This window comes from Peromyscus leucopus, chromosome 9 (assembly GCF_004664715.2).
Source record: "Peromyscus leucopus breed LL Stock chromosome 9, UCI_PerLeu_2.1, whole genome shotgun sequence".
Taxonomy (NCBI): Eukaryota; Metazoa; Chordata; class Mammalia; order Rodentia; family Cricetidae; genus Peromyscus; species Peromyscus leucopus.
In genome coordinates, this window is record NC_051070.1 from 83,083,971 (window position 1) to 83,102,983 (window position 19,013).

At 43.7% G+C, this 19,013-nt stretch overlaps 1 protein-coding gene across 1 annotated transcript in view; it reads left to right on the forward strand.

Annotated features, from left to right (window-relative positions):
- The window catches only part of Gng2 (G protein subunit gamma 2), a 105,002-nt gene that overhangs the window by 11,711 nt on the left and 74,278 nt on the right, over window positions 1-19,013 (forward strand). The window contains exon 2 of the mRNA XM_028861258.2: window positions 4,252-4,292. The gene's annotated coding sequence lies outside the window, so the exon portion shown is untranslated. The remainder of the gene's footprint in view (window positions 1-4,251; window positions 4,293-19,013) is intronic.

Below are 19,013 nucleotides of genomic sequence, written 5' to 3' on the forward strand. Positions count from 1 at the left end.
CATTTTAAAATACCTTGATATTAAGAATTCTAATTATTCTTCTGTAACAGTTCGTGCTTCCAGATTTAGGTTATTTTGTTTGGTATTATTAAATATTTTATTTCGCCTACTTATTTTACTAGAGTCTTTAAAACTACTTCATGGAATTACTTAAATTATTTAAATTAGGAAGAGATTATCTTCCATATATAAAATCAAATTAATTTCATTGTAAACCTGAAGTAAATAGATTTATCTTGGAACATTGAGAGAACTGATTAGCTTTTTGCTTTCTACTCCTGATTTCTTCCTCTCTCCCTCTTTCTTTCTTTCTTTCTTTCTTTCTTTCTTTCTCTCTCTCTCTCTTTCTTTCTTTCTTTCTCTCTTTCTTTCTTTCTTTTTCATCTTCAAGAAGGGCCTGTTTGATTTTATGGATCCCTCCTCATAGCAACAGATATGCTAATAAGAGCCCCCCAAAATGCAAGGAAACTTTAAATGGATTTTATAAACCAGCCAGAAACCTGTGTGTCTGGGGCTTCTGGGGGAACAACCCGTGAGTCATTTTAGCAAACACACTCATAATCTCATAGTGCATGTGGTTGCCATGGTAATTAGGCCTGTGGAGCTGCCTTGCTTATGTTCCTGCAGAGGGAAGACGGGAGAAAAACTGTGAACTCTGAGCTTTGACTATCGGCTTTGGCTTCAGCCTGCCTACTGTGGGAGAGTTAGGGGTTTCCCTTGAACACGCTGGCACAGTCATTCTGGAGGGAAGTGGAGAGACTCTGGACTCCCCCCTCCCCTTGTTGTTACTGAAGACAAACTAGCTGCCATATTAGTCTTGGGGATTGCAGTTCACGGGGGAGAGAAGGACGATTGGCACTCTCTGGAGAAGAAGAGCACAAATGGTTTCTTTAGCTAATAGATAATTACAGGTAAGTCTCTAAGGTCAACCTGCTGAAATGCTTTGAGTGTCTGTGCACAGGGCCCTAATGATCTCCTAAAAGGTGCCGAATGCCTCTGGCATATCATTATTGCAGAATGTAATGATCAGCCATGTACTACCCAGGTAGACGCTGGTTTTACGTTTATGATCTGATTCGTATGTGGACCTGCTATCTTTATTTATGGACTGGATTTGACTCCTTTATATTGGGCAACCATCTGATAATGCAGGCCCATGGTTCTCCAAGGAGACCACCAAGCTTACAGGAGTTCTGCTGAATCAGTCATTGCACCTAAGCAAACCAAAATCAAAGCACATGCTTGATGGACATCTAAGAGGTCCTGGGGCTCCATGAGAGGAATGTTGTGGAGGTCACTCCTCTTGGTTCTACTGAAGAACAAGCAGAGTCATGAGCCAAAGACATGAGGGCACACATAGAACGTGTCAAACTCACCTTCCTAAGGCTGGGCATCCGCTCACATTATTATTATGTATAGGCTGAAATTTTATTCTTTAGAGCATACCTCTTGGAAGCAGGTTTTTACCTGGAGTTACATTAAGATTTCCTTATTCCAAAGTCTTGAAATAAAGTGAAATGTGTATGATTGGTTCTCTCTACAACACTATTGGTTCTAAACTCCATATTTATTTTTATTCTCATAAGTAGAAATAATTATTACCCCAACTTTATTTTAGATTTGATCGTCTTAACATTAGTAAATAAAGTTTAACTGGAGCCCCTAAGATAGCTTGAGGGGTGAAGCACCTGCTGCCAAACCTGACGGCCTGGATTGGACCCCGAGCTGGTTAGAGGATTCGCTCCCACAAGCTGTCCTCTGGCTTTCCAGCATGTACCATGGTGTGCATGCCCATATTCACACATGTGCACACACACTGGGAAAACATGCAAAATAAATACATTTTAAAAACATAATAATATATTTTACTGATCATCAAAGTAATTCATGGAGAGCATTAAAAATTTGGAAGTAATAACATTACAAATTATGAATGACGAAAGTAAGAACAGCCCCGTTTAAGTTTGTGGTTAGTTGAACTAATTGCATGTAGCGGGGACCTGATTTCACAGTGGCTGGAGGAAGTTAGAAAGTATTTATTTCTTTCTAACACAACAACCCAGAGGTAAATGACCAATAGCTGTACCCAAGATCACACAGGGGGCCCACCTCTTCTGCCAGGTTGCTCCACGGTTCTCTTGTTCTTGAGGTCTTAGATGGCTTGTTACAAGAACCTGGAAGAAAGGGAGAAGGAGAAAGCATGGACCCACAGCTACATATGCCACCTTTCCAGTTCTCCCATTGAACTCTGTCACATGGCTGCACACTTCCAGCAAGGGAGGCTGGGAAAATTAGCCCCTCTTAACATGTATGGGCATGTAGTTCTTTCTCAAAATATCTTCTTTTGTGTACTCACCTTCTTGAGGTGATGTGAGGTAATAAAATGCCTGCAGGATAAAATAAAGTACATTAAATAATAAAGATGTTGTCACATAGCATTAGGCCACTGTTTAAAGAATGATTGACTTCGAGACGAGATGTCTAATAAGTGACTCTAGTTAATGATGAAGAGGCAGGCAGCATATACAGTGTGGATACATTGGGCAAAGGGATGATTAGTGCCCTGGGCAGGACCAAGGGAAGGCGAGTGGCATAATTTAAAACTTATGAATTATTCACTCCTAGAATTTTCCATTTTCCATGTATGGACATTTTCAGACTGCAAGTAACTAAAACCCAGAAGAGTACATTTCAAATGGGACTGCGGGATGTACCTAGTTGTATGTTAGGGAACTAGCTGGCATTACACTGTAGATAGTGTTTTTGCTTTGGTGTCTCTGCGCCATATCAGGTGCAGTTTTCCTCATCATTTAAATTTCTTGCATCTGGGCTGGGGATGAAGTTCACGGATAGAGAGCTTGCCTAAAACGCAGTCACCACCGTCCCCAAGCAAAAAAAAAAAAAAAAAAAAAAAAAAAAAAAAAATCTTGTCTTTATTGTTGATTCACCGTGCAGAGTTCCCGTTGCCTAGGAAGTTGTATTATTGGTAATTGGGGTTATTTCTAACACCTTGGTAATCATTTTTGTCTGCAGCTATTGTTTGAATCAAGGAGCGGACTCACTAGCATGATGACTGTGAACACGTCTAAGTCCCTTGATAAATAGTAGCAAGCTGCTTTCCAGAGACGTGTGCCAGTTTACACCATCAGCACTAATATATGAGCCCGCTCCTCAGAGCACCCTTGTGCAGGCTTATTTTCTGAGTCCCACTTAGTCATTATTATCCCCAGGGTTCAATCTCTGAAAATAGGTTGTTTTTTGCCCTTGGCTTGTTTTCTTTTCCTTTGCTGTCATTAATCACAAGATAATGATTTTCTTTTTTAATAACTTTGGCTCATTTAAAAACCTGTGACCTCTTCTAGCACTCCGAGAACACAGCTGATTGGACTGAGACATACGTGCCGGTCTCACACAGCGTGAGATCTCTGGAGACACCGATCCCATTTAGTTAGTACTAAGACCCCTTATGAATTTGACTCTTACCCTCTGTCATGCTCCTCTTGGTGTAAGATACCTTTTTGTTCTGAGTCAGAGATGAAGTAGGAATGGGAAGGTGCTCCCTGAGGCTTCGGGGTGAGTGCTCCTTCTGTGGGAAGCACAGACACTAGGCATAATTAGGCCAACTAGGTTGGAATTCACAGGGGCATCAGCAAAGAGTGCAGGTGCCTTTAGACCTCAAAACAACCTAGGAAAGACTACATGCTAAAGAGACCTTCACAACCACCAGCTGACTTCCATCTGCCCTCTTAAAGGGCCACACACCCACAGACTGAGCACTCCAGCTCCCTTAATACCTAAGGCAAAAGGAAGTAGTCTTTGCTTTGATCTTGGTGGGAACCAATCCACCTAGCCCAAGAGCAGAGTTTAAAACTACCCATCCCAGGGTATACAGCTTCTGCCACCAAGAACTCTGCTTCCCTGCCATTGTGTTCTTATGGTGGTTTTTGGTGGTGGTGGTGGTGGTGGTGGTGGTGGTGGTGGTAAGGTATACGTGCATATGTGTGTGTGTGTTTGGGAGGGTAGTGGATTTCACAAAGCAAAAGATTCCTGTTTCACTTGCTACATACCTTTCTTTAAAGAGAAAGTTCATAAAATACAGGTTCTGACATAGACACCCAAGATTCTCCGCCCTTACCACTAGCCACAGCGCCCTTACCCTGGCCACAGAAATGTCCACTTGCTCACTTGGCTATCATTAATTTTGCTATTTCTCATTTTCTTAAAGTATGTTTTCTTCTGCTTTCTACACAGTCAGATCTACCAGTGAGCCTCCGGCCTTGAAAACTGACAAGGTAAGAATTCTGAAATATTTTCTCTAGGCTCATCATGAACCTAACTAGAACTTCAGAAGGGACCATGAAAACATCAGTAATCTTATAGACCAGGACCTTTAAGTATGTGATGTTTTTGTAGAAAATAACCATTTATGGTCTTTAACAATGCTGTTGTGGCTCTGGTAGTTAAAGAAAACACGGTTCTCTTTAGTGATAGCTAAAAGTGGAGTTTTACCCAGATTTCCCCTTATCTTCTAAGAAAAATGTCTGAATTGGAGGACGTTTGAAGTTGTCACCTTAATAATGAGATCCCTGTGGTACCAAAAGTGATTAAGCGATTTCAGACATTAACATAATCTGTGCAAGACAGAACCCTGGGGTGATTGGGCTTGGGAAGGTTAGCCTTGACTTGATGGATTGGTTATAAGCGTTGCACAAGCTTTTCCCTTAGCAGTAACCGGAAGAGCCAGAGGTCAGCTGAGTGCTGGTGGGCTCCTTCTGAAAGACCCTTAATTAACTTTGGACACAAGTTAAAGCCGTTCAAAACCGTTAGCCTGAGACAGGTAATACTGTAGTTTGTCTGTCCCAGCCCAGAAGTGAAGTTTCCATTCAGCAGAGGCTCAGAATTTTCTTTCCATTGTAAAGTTCAACTTCATTTTGAAAACTTTTCAGCAGATGTCAAAGCAGAGATAACTATTATAAAAAATTTCCCATGACCTCATCACCCGGTGTCAACGGTTGCAGATTCACAGCTGGCAGTGTTCTTTCATACTTTCTTCTATGTCTCCTCTTCCTTTCTCCATTGGGTTGAATGGTGTGGCCACTAGCATTTGGTGGTTGGACTTGCAGTCATTTATTTACATATGTGTTTAATGGCTTTAGCAAAATGTTGGTTTGTAGCTAGAGTTTTCCTGCCTTGCCCACAGTCAGGACAAATCTTTGTCACCCGCCAGTCCCACAGCCACTCAGACCCAACCAAGTAAACACAGAGACTTATATTGCTTACAAACTGTATGGCCATGGCAGGCTTCTTGCTAACTGTTCTTATAGCTTAAATTAATCCATTTCCATAAATCTATACCTTGCCACGTGGCTTCTGGCTTACCGGTGTCTTCACATGCGGCTTGTCATGGCTGCGGCTGGCAGTGTCTCTCTACCTCAGCCTTCTGCTTCCCAGAATTCTCCTCTTTCCTTGTCCCACCTACTTCCTGCCTGGCCACTGGCCAATCTGTGTTTTATTTATTGACCAATCAGAGCAATTTGACATACAGACCATCCCACAGCATTGGTTAAAACAGAAAGCCTCGGTGCCTGGCTTAATTGGTTCCAAGAACTCATCATTCATTTGTTTCTTCACACAGCAAATGTATACTTAGCATTTCCCAAACCCTAGACCTTCCTCTGGATAAGAGGGTCAGTTGTTTGGGTGTTTTTTGTTTTTTGTTTTTTGGTTTTTTGGATTTTCGAGACAGGGTTTCTCTGTGTAGCTTTGGAGCCTGTCCTGCATCTCGCTCTGTAAACCAGGCTGAACTCAAACTCACAGAGATCCACCTGCCTCTGCCTCCCGAATGCTGGGACTAAAGGTGTGCACCACCACCCTCCAGCTTGTTTTTTTGTTTTTTTTTTAAACTCACAATAATGAGTTCCTCAGTTTGGACTTTTGAGATCATCAAATGAAGTCATCCATCAGAGACGCACTGACAGAAAGAAATGATGCCCTTCACCTACAACTTTAACAGTCAAATGTAAACATTTGACATATCACAATTCTAGAAACCCGGCAGGGGGTCATTTCTGAACTTATTAATATAGTGGGATTGCAAAGACCACACACAAAACAAAGCTCCTCCCCACTCTCAGATCAATCTTGTTTTATCATGCATGTTCCTCCAGCAATCTATTCCAGACAAAGCTCTGTGAGAGCAGGTGTGGTTTCTAACCCGGCAATTCTGCCTCCAGCATGTAGACAGCAGTCTGGCATTTGTTAGATATGTAATAAAAGTGTTGAATGAATGAACAAAAGAATGAATGCCAGATGCAGGAGCATGAAGATGCAAACCACACAGCATTGCCACAGCTTTGCCAGTTGCATGGGGGAGTACTGTGGGACGAGGGGCCCCATGGTGAGGTGTGAGCAGAATCACCAGCAGGTGGAGGAGGGGGCTGGCCCCGTGGCCCTGGGGAGGAAAGCTTTGAGTAGTGGTGAGATGCCCTCAGTCAGAAAGGAAGAGAAAACTCAACCAAGACGTAAAGAATGCCGTGACGGGATACTCACAGATGCCGAAGGACGCGGTGTGTTCTGAAAGCCGTCAGAGATGTCAAGTGCCCGAGTGGAGCTGGCTGAAGCGGTGGGGGCTTGAGTAGCAGGCCAGCTAAGTGCAGAGGGACTCTGTGCTCTTCTGGGTGGGCAGGCAGAAAGAATATGCGATGAGAAATTAACTTGGAGAAGATGGTTCTACGGGCGGCAGGGAAACGGAAGGAAGGCTGCCGCGAAGACGTGGGTCGAAGAAGATCCGTGTGGGTCGGAAGACGTGGGATCCCAGGGAGCTGATGGGGCTGATGGTGGAGGTGGGGAGGGGAGAAAGCCCCTAGGAGAACTTCAAAACCTCTCTCTGGGGAGATGAGCCGAGGAGTGGTCACCAGGCCCCAAACGCAAGAAGAGAGACTGGAATCCAGATCCCAAGAGTGGCTTCATCCGTGTGGGCATGCCTGTCGGCTGCTTACTGCCGGACAGAGCAGCATTGTTCTGGGTTGGGGTTGTCCGTCAGCACCCGCAGAGAGAGGAACACGGAGACACATGGCTACGCAGAAGCCACCCAGATCAGTTGAATCAGAAGCCCCGGGGAAAGACCTGGTTTCTAAAAGCCTTGCAGATGCTTTTATGGTGCAGCCAGGTTGAGAGCTTATTTGAAGATAGCTCTGTGTATGTGTGTGTGTGTGTGTGTGTGTGTGTGTGTGTGTGTGTGTGTGTGTGTGTGTGTGTGTGTGTAAGACCATGTAGAACCTCTGCTGCCCCATAATCAAGTTCTTTAGGTTTAAGTACCTCATACCTTTTGGATGAGGACTGGGTCATCCCAAATATTCCTTCAAATATTAGTAATAGCTAGGAATGCTTTATACATCTTCTGATGCCCTTCGTATGTTGTGTGGGTTTCATGTTTAAAAGTAAGCTGAAAAATTTCAAATCCACCCAAGCAGAGTTGACCAATGGAGACTGTCCATGTGTACAGTGGGACAGTTCTTCATTGTGCTCTCGGTACTTGTAGCTCATTAAGGGCAGTGGCATCCTTTAGTCATTGTGGCCTCTGGAACGTTCTAGGGACACACTGAGAACTACTGTGCCTTTTGCACACAACTTTAAAGGAGTTATTTGGCATTTGCCGCTCTCCCCTAAAAGAAATTTTCCTCCAGACAAAATTATTGGTCTCAGTGGTCCCTTACCTAAATCGTCTCTGAGTTAATAAACTAAAGAAAGAAACTAAACAAGGTAGATACACAAAAGATGGTGTTGTTTTGTACTCTCACAGGGATTTCGAGTAGGTTTGGTTTAGTACTGACTGCTTTCAAAGTCTGAACAGAGAAGCATTTAGACACTAGGTAAGAAGTGGTCAAGTATGGTTGGAAGCAAAGTCCTGCTAAGGAGGCATCAGGCAAACGGCACACCACTGATGAGAGATTATTTGTTTTCTTTTGCTACTTTAACATATTATGATAAGTTTAACATCTTAAAAGCATACATGTACATATTCCAGTGCTATGGAATAGGGTCTGTAGGCTCTCACTCGGGCTAAAAGCTACATATTAAGAGGCTCAAGGCTCCTCATCTTTATAGGTTCCAGTTCCATTTTCAAAGCCTGTGACATTGTGCATCTGTGTGACTTGGTGCTGTAGGCACGTTACCCTCAGACTGGGTACATCTAGATGAACGGGGATAATCTATCTCATCATAAGATCCTTAATTTAACTGTATCTTCAGAGTCCCTTTATTCAGGTCAGGTTACACATTCACAGGCTCCAGGGGATTGAGACATGGACATATTTGGAGGCTGTTATTCTGCCTACCACAGAGGAAAGAGAGGAATTGTTCAGAACGGTAGGACCGTTTCAGTTTGGGATCTTGTCAAACTTCATTTTACCAGATTGAGGGGTTTTAGTGCTCCTGAGTGAATGAAGCAAGTTCTTGTCTTAGCTCTACAGTTTCTATTCTGTGGGTCCAGGCACTGGGAGACTTTTGCTTTTCTTAGAGTATTTGGCAATGAAGCAAGCAGACAGGTTGAAGTCCAGTGCCTCCCTTTTTCTTGGCTAGACTGCAGTACTGTGGGTGTGGCCTTTGGAGAGCTTGCTGCTTTTGGTGTTTCTCCAGCTCTGAGTGCTTGTCTACTGGTCATAGGTTCCAAGGACTTTGAATAGCACCAAAGAGTGTGAAGGTTTTATTGTAGGCTGCTATGTCTGCCTGCCACATCATACATTATTTATTAGACTCCAAAATGTGGAGATTGGGGAGGGAATGGTATAATATTCAGCATCTCTATGCAGCATGGCTATTGCAGCCAGTTTTCAGGTGTGTCTCAGTTGCCTTCAAATGGATTATTTGGTTATGTTTTTTTAATAATTTATTTAAATTTATTTTATGTGCATTTGTATGAAGGTGTCAGATGCCCTGGAACTGGAGTTACAGACAGTTGTGAGCTGCCATGTGGGTGTTAGGAATTGAACCCAGGTCCTCTGGAAGAGTAGCCAGTGCTCTTAACCGCTGAGCCATCTGTCCAGGCCCTATGGGGTTATGTTTTAAAGGGATATCTTGAAAGGAACGTGAGAGTTTTAAGACTCTGGGGAGATTTTAAGCTCTTCAGATGTTTTTGTAGCAGGTCTCCCTTCTACCCACTTTAGATACTCCAGCACCCCAAGTCTGAAGTCTAAACCTAGGGCTCTCAGTAGAGCACCAAAATGTCCTGATTTTCCCAAGAGCAGGGGACACCATCTTTCCTTTTTTCCCTCAAGATACAGGACTTTCAGAACTAGAACTTGGAGAGTCCTAAGCATATCACAATAGTGGGTCATTTTAAAGGGCTAAGAAAATGGCTCCATGGACATTAGTGTCATTCTGATGAATTTTTAGAACAGAGACTTTAGTTTAACTGAATAATAAAAACAGCCTCTGGGGTTTGGATTGAAAGTGGTGGAGGATCTATCCTGTTTGGAAAACCTGCATCTATTACCCTCTGTATTCATGGGTTCTGCCTCAGCAGATTCAACCGACCATGGCTGGAAAAAAATATTTTAAAAAATTACTTCTGGTGGTGAGCAATGTATCTTAGTAGGTAGACTGCTTGCCTAACATGCACAAAGCCCTTGGGTTTGATCTTTAGCATCACATAAAGCAAATGTAGTAGCAGCACACCCTTCAGTGGAAGCCCTTGGGAGGTGGAGGCAAGAGGATCAGAAGTTCAAGAGCATCCTCAACTACATAGGGAACTCAAGGTCAGCCTGAGACACGTGAGATCCTGTTTCAAAAACAAAACAAAGCTCTCAGTTCTGTACTATGCATCTACATGCTTTTTTTCTGGTCATCCCACAAACAATGCAACCTAACAGCATTTTCATAGCATTTACAATGTGTTAGGCATTATGAAAAATCTAGAGGTGATTTAAAGAGAAGATGCATAAGAGGTTATGTGTAAATATTATGCCATTTGACAGAAGGGATTTGACAGCTACGGATTTTGGTATCCATGGAGGGTCTTGGAAACAGTCCTTCACAGACACTCCACAAGTGGATGGCCGGACACACGCAGACTGATACAGTAACAATACCTAGGATTCAGAAGAACTGGCAATATTTGGGAAATCACAAGGTTGATTCAAAGTGGTTTCTTGCCCAGTTGGTTCCCCAGTGGCCGCTGCCACTTCCTGTTGCCTCCTGCAGTAATGGAAGCTTTAAGAACTATGTTACTGAGGTAGCCATGGGACCTGAATCTTCTTCAGTATATCAGCATGTGGAGGTTATAATGCCCGTCTGCCACAGAGTCCTCTTAGCTTTCATTCTGCCTTTTGTGTTACAACACTGGACCCTTACTCCCTAATAAATAGCGAAGAGTGTTTGGAAGAGTCTGGATGCTCTAAGGGATGGGATTGAGCAGACAATGACTTGGATGTTGCTGCATCTGCTAATGACACCCCGCCCCCCAGCTGTCCATAGCAAAGCCTAACAGGATAGAGGCGGAGGGTCCCAGGGCGGTGTCCCTTTGCTCTTCTGTTGCTTTTACTTGGAGTTTTGATCTCTCTGAACCATTAGGACTAAGCAAAGAGAATCGTAATCGCACTGGTAGAGTACTTATTGAACTCCAGGAAAGGTCTGATTTGCATCGAGCATGGGAACAGCAAAATCCCCAAACAGTAGCAAACCCTCATTTCAATGTCTGCTGGTGTTTTCATGAACTAGCAAGTTCCATAAGAAACTATATAATTTCTTAAGCCCGGATCCTTTAATTCTTTTCAAAAGAGAGATTAGAGAACACGCAAATAAGGGATCAATGACTCTTATGCCTGGGTGGTGGTGGCACACGCCTTTAATCCTAGCACTCGGGAGGGAGAGGCAGGCCGATCTCTGAGTTGAAGGCCAACCTGGTCTACAAAGTGAGTTCCAGGACAGCCAGTACTACACAGAGAAACCCTGTCTCCAAAAACCAAAACCAAAACCAAAAAAGAAAGACAGAAAAAGAAGAAAAGCCCCTTGTGCTGGGGATGGGGTTTCCTACTGGGGAAAAGTCCTGGAAAGAGATAACGGTGACGTGTGCATTATTACTAAATGCCGTCCCATTGTTTGCTTTAATGAAAGGTGAACACTTTTACCTTAATTCTAAAAACTGATTAAACTTCCAGAGGGGAAAAGAAGCTGATTCCTCCTACCTTTAAATTCTCGGAGAGGTCTGTACCCAATAGAATGCACTCATGTTAAACCCCTGGCCCTCAATGATTGTCTGTTCTGTTCCATTACTGGGAGGAAATACGAGCCTCAGAGTCATGGTGGTCCTGACTGAGGAAGCGCTGAAGGGGACAAGCGGACCACTAGTTGTTCGCTGTTAAAATGTGTCCCTTTTGTCACTGGTTATCACTGGTCTATCCTTGGCAAATCTTATCACAATAAAATGTGATTTTTTTAGAGTTTAGCTTTGTTCTGCCCATCGTGGGATACGAGTCCTTAGCACCGTTGTAAGCTTTTACTCTCCTGCAGTACAGACAGCAATTGGAAATGACAGAGTGGAAGAAGTCCAGATGTGACAATTTTAATGAAATGTGAGCGAGGCAGCATATTTCATATATAGAAATATCTTTTATTAAACTATCTCCTTAGACATCCCAAGGGCCATTAATTGATGGGGACTTCTTTCAAGGGATCACGAGTAAATGTGGGTTTAATTATGAAATCTTGGGGCTTTAAATTTCTGCCAGATTTAGAGATAACCATTTTAACCTTTCTACAGAGATGTAACTAGGCAACCAATATAGCATTTGGTCTCTGCACAGCACTCAAAGTGTGTAGCTATTGCATCTTTTTTTTTTTTTTTTTTTTTTTTTAGAAATACTATTTAAATCTCTTCTTTAGCTTTGGCATATGCTGCCATGTAACCTTTATTTTCTTTGAAAATATCACACGCATCCCCAACCTGGAGCGTGGTGTGGTTCCTAGAAGGCCAGCGTCCCTCTTAAGGCAGCGTGTGCACGGGAGCAGGGATGTGGCTGACAGTGGCCACATGCACTGTGTTTTATAAGTGAGGTTAAGGTGGTAGGTTTCACTTAAGAAAAAGCGATAACAATATTTTTAAAATATTTTTATTAGTCCTTTGATAATTTCATACACTGTATCTTGATCATAATTATCCCCACTTCCCCCCTTAACTCCTCCCAGATCTACCCACCTGCTTAGTCCCTCAGATTCATGCCTTCTTCTTCTTCTTCTTCTTCTTCTTCTTCTTCTTCTTCTTCTTCTTCTTCTTCTTCTTCTTCTTCTTCTTCTTCTTCTTCTTCAAATACCCCTTGACTCTGATTCGTGCTGTTAATATATTCCTAAGTGTGGGGCCGTTCACTGTAGCGTAGTCAGTGGGCTTACCAGGAGCCACACCCTAAGCTGATCCTCTCCCAGAGGGTCCTCTGTTTAGGATCCTCTCTCCCTTTCCCATGACGGGCTTGATCTCTACAGGTCAAACACAGGCCATCACAGCTGCCCTGATTTCATGACTGCAGCAGCCCCGTCATGCCCAGAAGACACGGCTTTGCTTCAGTCCTCTCCTACCTCTGCCTCTTAGAATCTTTTTGCCTCCTCTCCCATTTTGGTCTCTGAGCCTCGGGGAGGGGCTGTGATATGGATGTCTCAGTCATGGTGGAGGTTTGGTCAGTTTGTATGTTAGCCACTGTCCACTGTACAAACTTCTGTGAGGTCTGAGGGCTGCACCAATCTATGAGCAGAGAGATCTAAACTTAGAGAGCAATGTGGTGCACTACTTTGCAGAATAATAGTAGTAGGTTCGCTCCTGAGGCCTGTGCGTTTCACAAAACCATAGGCTCTTGGCCAGGCTTATAGTACCAAGCATACGTCTCCTCCTGCACAACAGGACTTAAAACCAATCAGGAAGTGGTTGGTGACTCTTATAACGTTTGTGCCGCTGCTGCATCCGTGGTCAGTTGCCACACTGGTTGGCCATTATTGCAGTTCACAGGGATCACAGTGGGTAAGACTGTTGATGAATCCCTCCCCCAAGCAGCCTTCACGGCATCTTCTAAAACTATGATCGTTTGCCATCAGGGAGAAGCTTCCTGGTCAGTACCAACTTGATTTCTCCATGCCCTGTGACCAGTGTGGGTGTTGTCTCCAACAATAGGGAGTAGGTGTCACTTTTAATGTGGGAACATGTAAAAGAGAAAACCTCTACCCTCAGCAGGTAGAAATGAGCATTTTTCACAGCATTATTAATGAAAAAAATAGATATCATAGAGAAGAAAACTGGGTTTTATGCTAATGGATTTGGTTTTACTGTACTGTATATGTGGTAACTAGAAATATCAAGTTTGGTCAATAAGCAAGAACTTACTGCAAGCATTTTATATCTCAAACAATCTCTAGGTAGGTGCTGTGTTCCTTTTTGGTTATAATCATGATTTTAAATTTTTAATTAGCATTTTATTAATAACATTAAAGTATTAGAGATAGATGTAAGTGAAAGGTGAAGGAGTTTTCCTCCGTCAGCTCCTAGCATCACCGTTGGAGACGCCTGACGTGAACAGTTCCTGGTATCTGTTGGAGAGCTTCCCCTGTCCTAGTCACTCTGTAGAGAAGGTGGGTGTGTTAAGTAGTACACAGCCATCTGTCCCTCAGCTTCTCCTCTAAGCTAAATCTTTTTTGAAATGCTGTTTGAGGCTTCTTTGTCAAATGTGTCTTTTAAGAATTGCCAGGGCCAGCATGGAGAGGGCTGAGGGTGTGGAGGCCAGGGGAAGAGTCAGTGTGGGCGACAGCCAAGGAACAATCTTTAATGTTGTTCTCTGTAGTCTCCGTATCCACTGTAGTACATGATGTCCCTGTATCCTCTGGGTGACCAGTGACACAGCAACTGCTTATTTTACAGAACGGGAAGCTGTGGTTCCCAGAGTGAGACAATTTGCCCATGATCATTAGGTCACATAGATGATCAGTGAAGACAGGATCAGGATAGACACCAAGTTTCAGCCTGTCCTAGTCAGGGTCCTATCGCTGTGAAGAGACACCACGACCATGGCAACTCTTATAAAGGAAAACATTTTTTTTTTCTTAGTTTTTTGAGAAAGGGTTTCTCCGTGCAGTTTTGGTGCCTGTCCTGGATCTCACTCTGTAGACCAGGCTGGCCTCGAACTCACAGAGATCCGCCTGCCTCTGCCTCCCGAGTGCTGGGATTAAAGGCGTGGGCCACCGCCGCCTGACTAAAGGAAAACATTTAATCGGGGCTTGCTTACAGTTTAGAGGTTTAGTCCGTTATCACTGGGGAGGGGGGCATGGTGGCATGGTGCCGAAGAAGGAGCTGAGAGTTCTATGTTTGGATTCTCAGAGAACAGGAAGAGAGAGAGTCTCTGGGCCTGGCTTGAGCTTCTAAAAACCTCAAAGCCCACCTCCGGTGACACACTTTCTCCAACAAGGCCACACCTCCTAATGCCACTCCCTAAGCGTTCAAACATATGCTCCTATGGGAACCATTTGTATTCCAACCACTACACAGCCTTAAACCAGAGCACACTGACGACCACGAAGATGAGGTTGACAACACTTAAGTGGTTCCTGAAGTGACTGCCTGACAGGGACAGTGAATTCTCAAGGTCTGGTTACACCCTCGTTCTGATTCTGCCACTGACAAGTTATTTAAGGCGGTGAGACCGGGGTGGGTGGGAGGAGCCAGCTCTCTCCTTTCAGTTTTCCCAGTGGCTGTTCTGTCCCCATTTTGTTTCTTTAGGGAATTCTGGGTGCACAGTGAGGGCTCAAGTCAAACTGATAAGGCCAGGCGTCTTCATCCCCAGATGGGGTTAGTTTAGAGAACCGGCACGTGACCAGCAGGGGCCAGAGCGTTCTTTGGGTCATGCAGAAGTCCAGCAGGTGAAGGCCCCATCTCTTCCGCTCTGGAGGCAGAAGGAATTGTGCCTGACCATGTTTCAGAAGATGAAGAGCAGTGCACAGTGGGAATTGGGTGGGGGAGAGGTTAGGGGTGGAGGGGGGAGAGGGGAGGGAGGGAAAAGAGGAAAATGGGAAGAATGAAAGAATTAAGAGACCATGCAGGTAAAAGAATGAGCTCCAGCTGTGCCTAGAAACAACTGGGCTCTGAGAATCTTGCCAGTGTGAGAGCCCAGCGACACATTTCCACTTTTTGCCTAATTTAATTCAAGCTGTTACTAAAGGCGCTCTCTCTGGCCAACACCTCCAGGCTTTAGTTCTCTCACCTCTAAGCTGGGGTTGTGGTAGCTCTGCCCCGTATCTGAGCTTTTGCAAGCAACAGTTGAGCTAATGAACAGGAAAGCGCTTTGTAAATCTTTGGACCGACGGTGCTGTGCATGGGTGTTGTATCGAAGTAGGAAAAGTTGAAAGAATGAAGTTACCACTCATCTGGAGAATAAGAGGCAAGAGCTTGTGAGCCATCTGGTCTTAAGGAAGCTGCCAGAGCTCTCTAGTGTTCATTCTCCGACCTGCTTTTAGAATCCTTTAAGCTCTGCTTGTGCCCACAATGGACGCGAGGATAGACCTGAGTTAGTCTAATGGGTTTCTCCTCTCTCCCCTCTGCCCTCTTCTGTCACCCCCACCAAATGCACACACATGGTCTTATTAACACTTCAGCATTTTCTAGCTTGTCATCCAGAGAGCTTTACCAATTCATACTAAATAACACTTTGGCTTTATTAAAGAAAATATCATGAAAGAGCTTAAGGCAGCTATTTTTGTTGTATCTTTTTTTTTGGAATGATATTGTGTAGGTGATTCTGGGAGTTGGTTGTTTCCGGATTTAGACAGGCTCACAATTCACTTTTTTTTTTTCTTTTCAAGAGAATATCTTGCTAGTAGCTCCAAGTCTTGAGATTATAATTTATTCACGATGCAAGACTCACATTTCAGTTTTCTAGTATCCTTCACTCTACATGATGGTAGCTCCCAAGGAGATACCACAGATGGAGCCTCCACAACACCTTAGCTTTGCCGTCGCTGCAGTCATTGCAGTTCACATTCATTTCCTTTATGTTTGATAATGAGCACCTCCTCCCAAGTCACTTAAGGCCTCAGTCTGAGAGGAAACTGTTTACAAAAAGGTTGCAGCAGTGTGGAAATTCGATCTGCAAATGTGAAAGAGCATGACCCACCCACCCCAAGGTGCTTTGCATTTCTCACGTTGGAAGATCTGGAAAACATATTCCATCCCCTTCGCTGTAATCAAAAATCTGTGAGGATGTACCATCCAACAGCCACGTGTGTGTGTGAGCATGAGGCTGGATCTGTGCTGGCGCCACCCCCTCCATACATCAATACCATACTGTGCCTGGTATTGATGTCATGAATGTCAGCGATTTCATGTAAACTGAGGGCTTAGAATAAGTTCGTATTGTGAACTGTGGGGTCTCCAAGCTGCAGAAAATGCCAGGTGAATTGGAAACAGTTGGCACCCTCAAATTGGTTCATTTCAGCTGAGCAACTATAAATACAGGGAGTGATTTTCAAGGGTATGGGCAGAGTCTAGGGGACATGGAAAGGAATGTGTGGTTGTCTTGGTTGCCCTTTGCCCTGAAGCAATGACAGATGAGGAAGAGGACCTTCAAAATGGAGTTGAAGCCACCAGGAAAGGGGTCTGGTCATATGATGATGATCCTGTAGACAGAAGTCCCAGGAAACAAAAAGCCTGAATTGCTTCTCTTCTTCCCTCTAGTCTGGTCACGTTCCCTGCTGGCCAAGCCCACTGGCAGGCAAAGAGCCAGGCTGCCTGTAATGGAGTCCGTGCAGTTTAGTTTCCCAGGGGTGTAGAGCCAGGACAGCAAATAGAAGACATCCAGCCTGGTCCACCTAGGGAAGTCTTGAATGAAACAAATGGCCACACTTCTCCCTGATGTAACCCTCCCAACCAAGAAAATACTGTTTTAGTAAACGTTCATATTCCCATTAATTTAACTTGATCAAGGCTGTAGCCCATGTTCAAATGGACCCAAAAACAATGAAGTATTTGAACAGAGCTGTTGGGTGAACAATGGCTTGGAGGAGGTCACAGGATCTTCACAGGAAACCAACCTCATTCTTGTTTTATTCAGAGTTGGGGTGGCAACTTCAACACACAGTTTGAGTTTACAGCATGAAGTAGCTGGGCACCACTGAGAAAATTTTGTACCCCACAGTCAGGGGCTTGCCACAGTTAAAGGAATAGCTGTCATCCCAAAGAATTGCCAGGTCCGGCTAGAGAGCTGAGGGGCCAGGTGTTTGTTCGTTCTTGTTTTTTTAATATCAGTTCAATTATTTTCATTCCTTTGCCTAAGGAACCACCATTTCTTACTTTGATCAATCTAGTTGACCTACTTTGAATTGCTGAAAATGAGTAAATCTATCGAGTTAGCTATGACTTCATAGTTAGCAAAGGTGCTGGGAAATAACAGTCAGAAGAAAACCGTGTGTAATCAATCCTCTTCTGCACTGTGACCCTCTTCTGTGGACCAGAAACTTCCCTGACCTGGTAAATCCAGGTGGGCAGAGTTGAGTGTATAACAGGAACAATGGAAGATGTGGGGTGCAGAAAAAGAACATGGATGTCAGGTATGGAATAAGAGATCTTGACGTGATAATGCCTGTGAGCCTTGTGGCTTACTGAACTCTACTTCAGAGTCTCCTCACGGGCACCATAGGAATAATTCAACTTGCTTCAGAATTGATTGACATTTGGTATGCCAAATGAAGACATAGCTTTCTATCCTATAGTCATGAACTATTTGGGAGATATGTGTCCATCTTGATTAAAGAAAAACTCATAACTGAAATGATGCATGCATTGAATGTTTGTGATGTGATAATGGATTGAGGTACGGCAGTGCACTCCTGTAATCCCATCACATGGGAGACCGAAAGGAGAGAATCGCAAATTACAAGTGAGCCTGGATCACATAACAACATCCTGTCTCAAAAACAAAGCTCAACAGGAAACTTCCAATTAGATTTGTCCATAGACTCACTTAATAAAACCATCACTTCTTAGGTTTATTGATATTTAACTGATACACAATAAATGGTACATTTGAAGAGTATGATTTGATGAACGTGAACAGTATGAAACCATAGCCATAGTCAAGATAATGATGATGCCCACCCACAAATCGCTTTATCGCAGTGATAAGCCAGATTCCCGCCCTATTCCTGCATAATCCCATGGAGAAGCAGGCATGCTGTCCAGTCACCTGTTTATCCCTTTTAAGGCTGAACTGAATCTACTGTAGTTAATGTTGTTTGCCTCTTGGTGAAACTATTCAGTTAGGTGTTAGGACCTTTTCCCTTCTTTTTTTCCTCATTAATAGTATAACTTTTTTTTTTTTTTTAAAGGATCCCATGTTATTACAGCTGACAGCTCTGTTATCATCCCTTTGGAATAACACAGTAAACAAAGACTGGGTACAAATGCAGACAGAGCAGTAACTGAATTCACTAATGTCTGGGTTTGCTTGAGTTCAGAGCTGAAACCTGCTTCCTCCAGCCTCCTAAGCTTACTAAAAACAAGCAAGATGGTGGGAAGAACCTAGTGGCCACCAGCTGATGGGTGGCTAGCCAAAACTGTGGTCTGGATTATTCATCTGTAAGGAGGAGGGACACAATGATGCATGTTCCAACATGGATGGACCTTGAGAACATTCCGCTAAGCGAGAGAAATCACATACTGTGTGGTTTTATTCACTGACATATCCAAAAGAGGACATCCCCAGAGTAGACTGGTGGTGTTGAGAGCTGGTGGGAGGCAGGAGAAAAATGAATAGAATTCTGCTTTTGCTGTGATGAAAGTATCCAGGCATGTAATGATGATGGATATGAAACTTTGTGTTGTATTCCAATAAAGCTACGTGGGGTACGTGTGGAGGTGTGTTCGTGTGTGTGACACTTGTTGGAGAAGCCAGAGATCAATGTTAGATGTCTTCCTGTATTGCTACCCACTTTATTTTCTGGCATAGGCTTTCTTCCAAACCTGGAACTTATCAATTAGGCAAGAATAACTT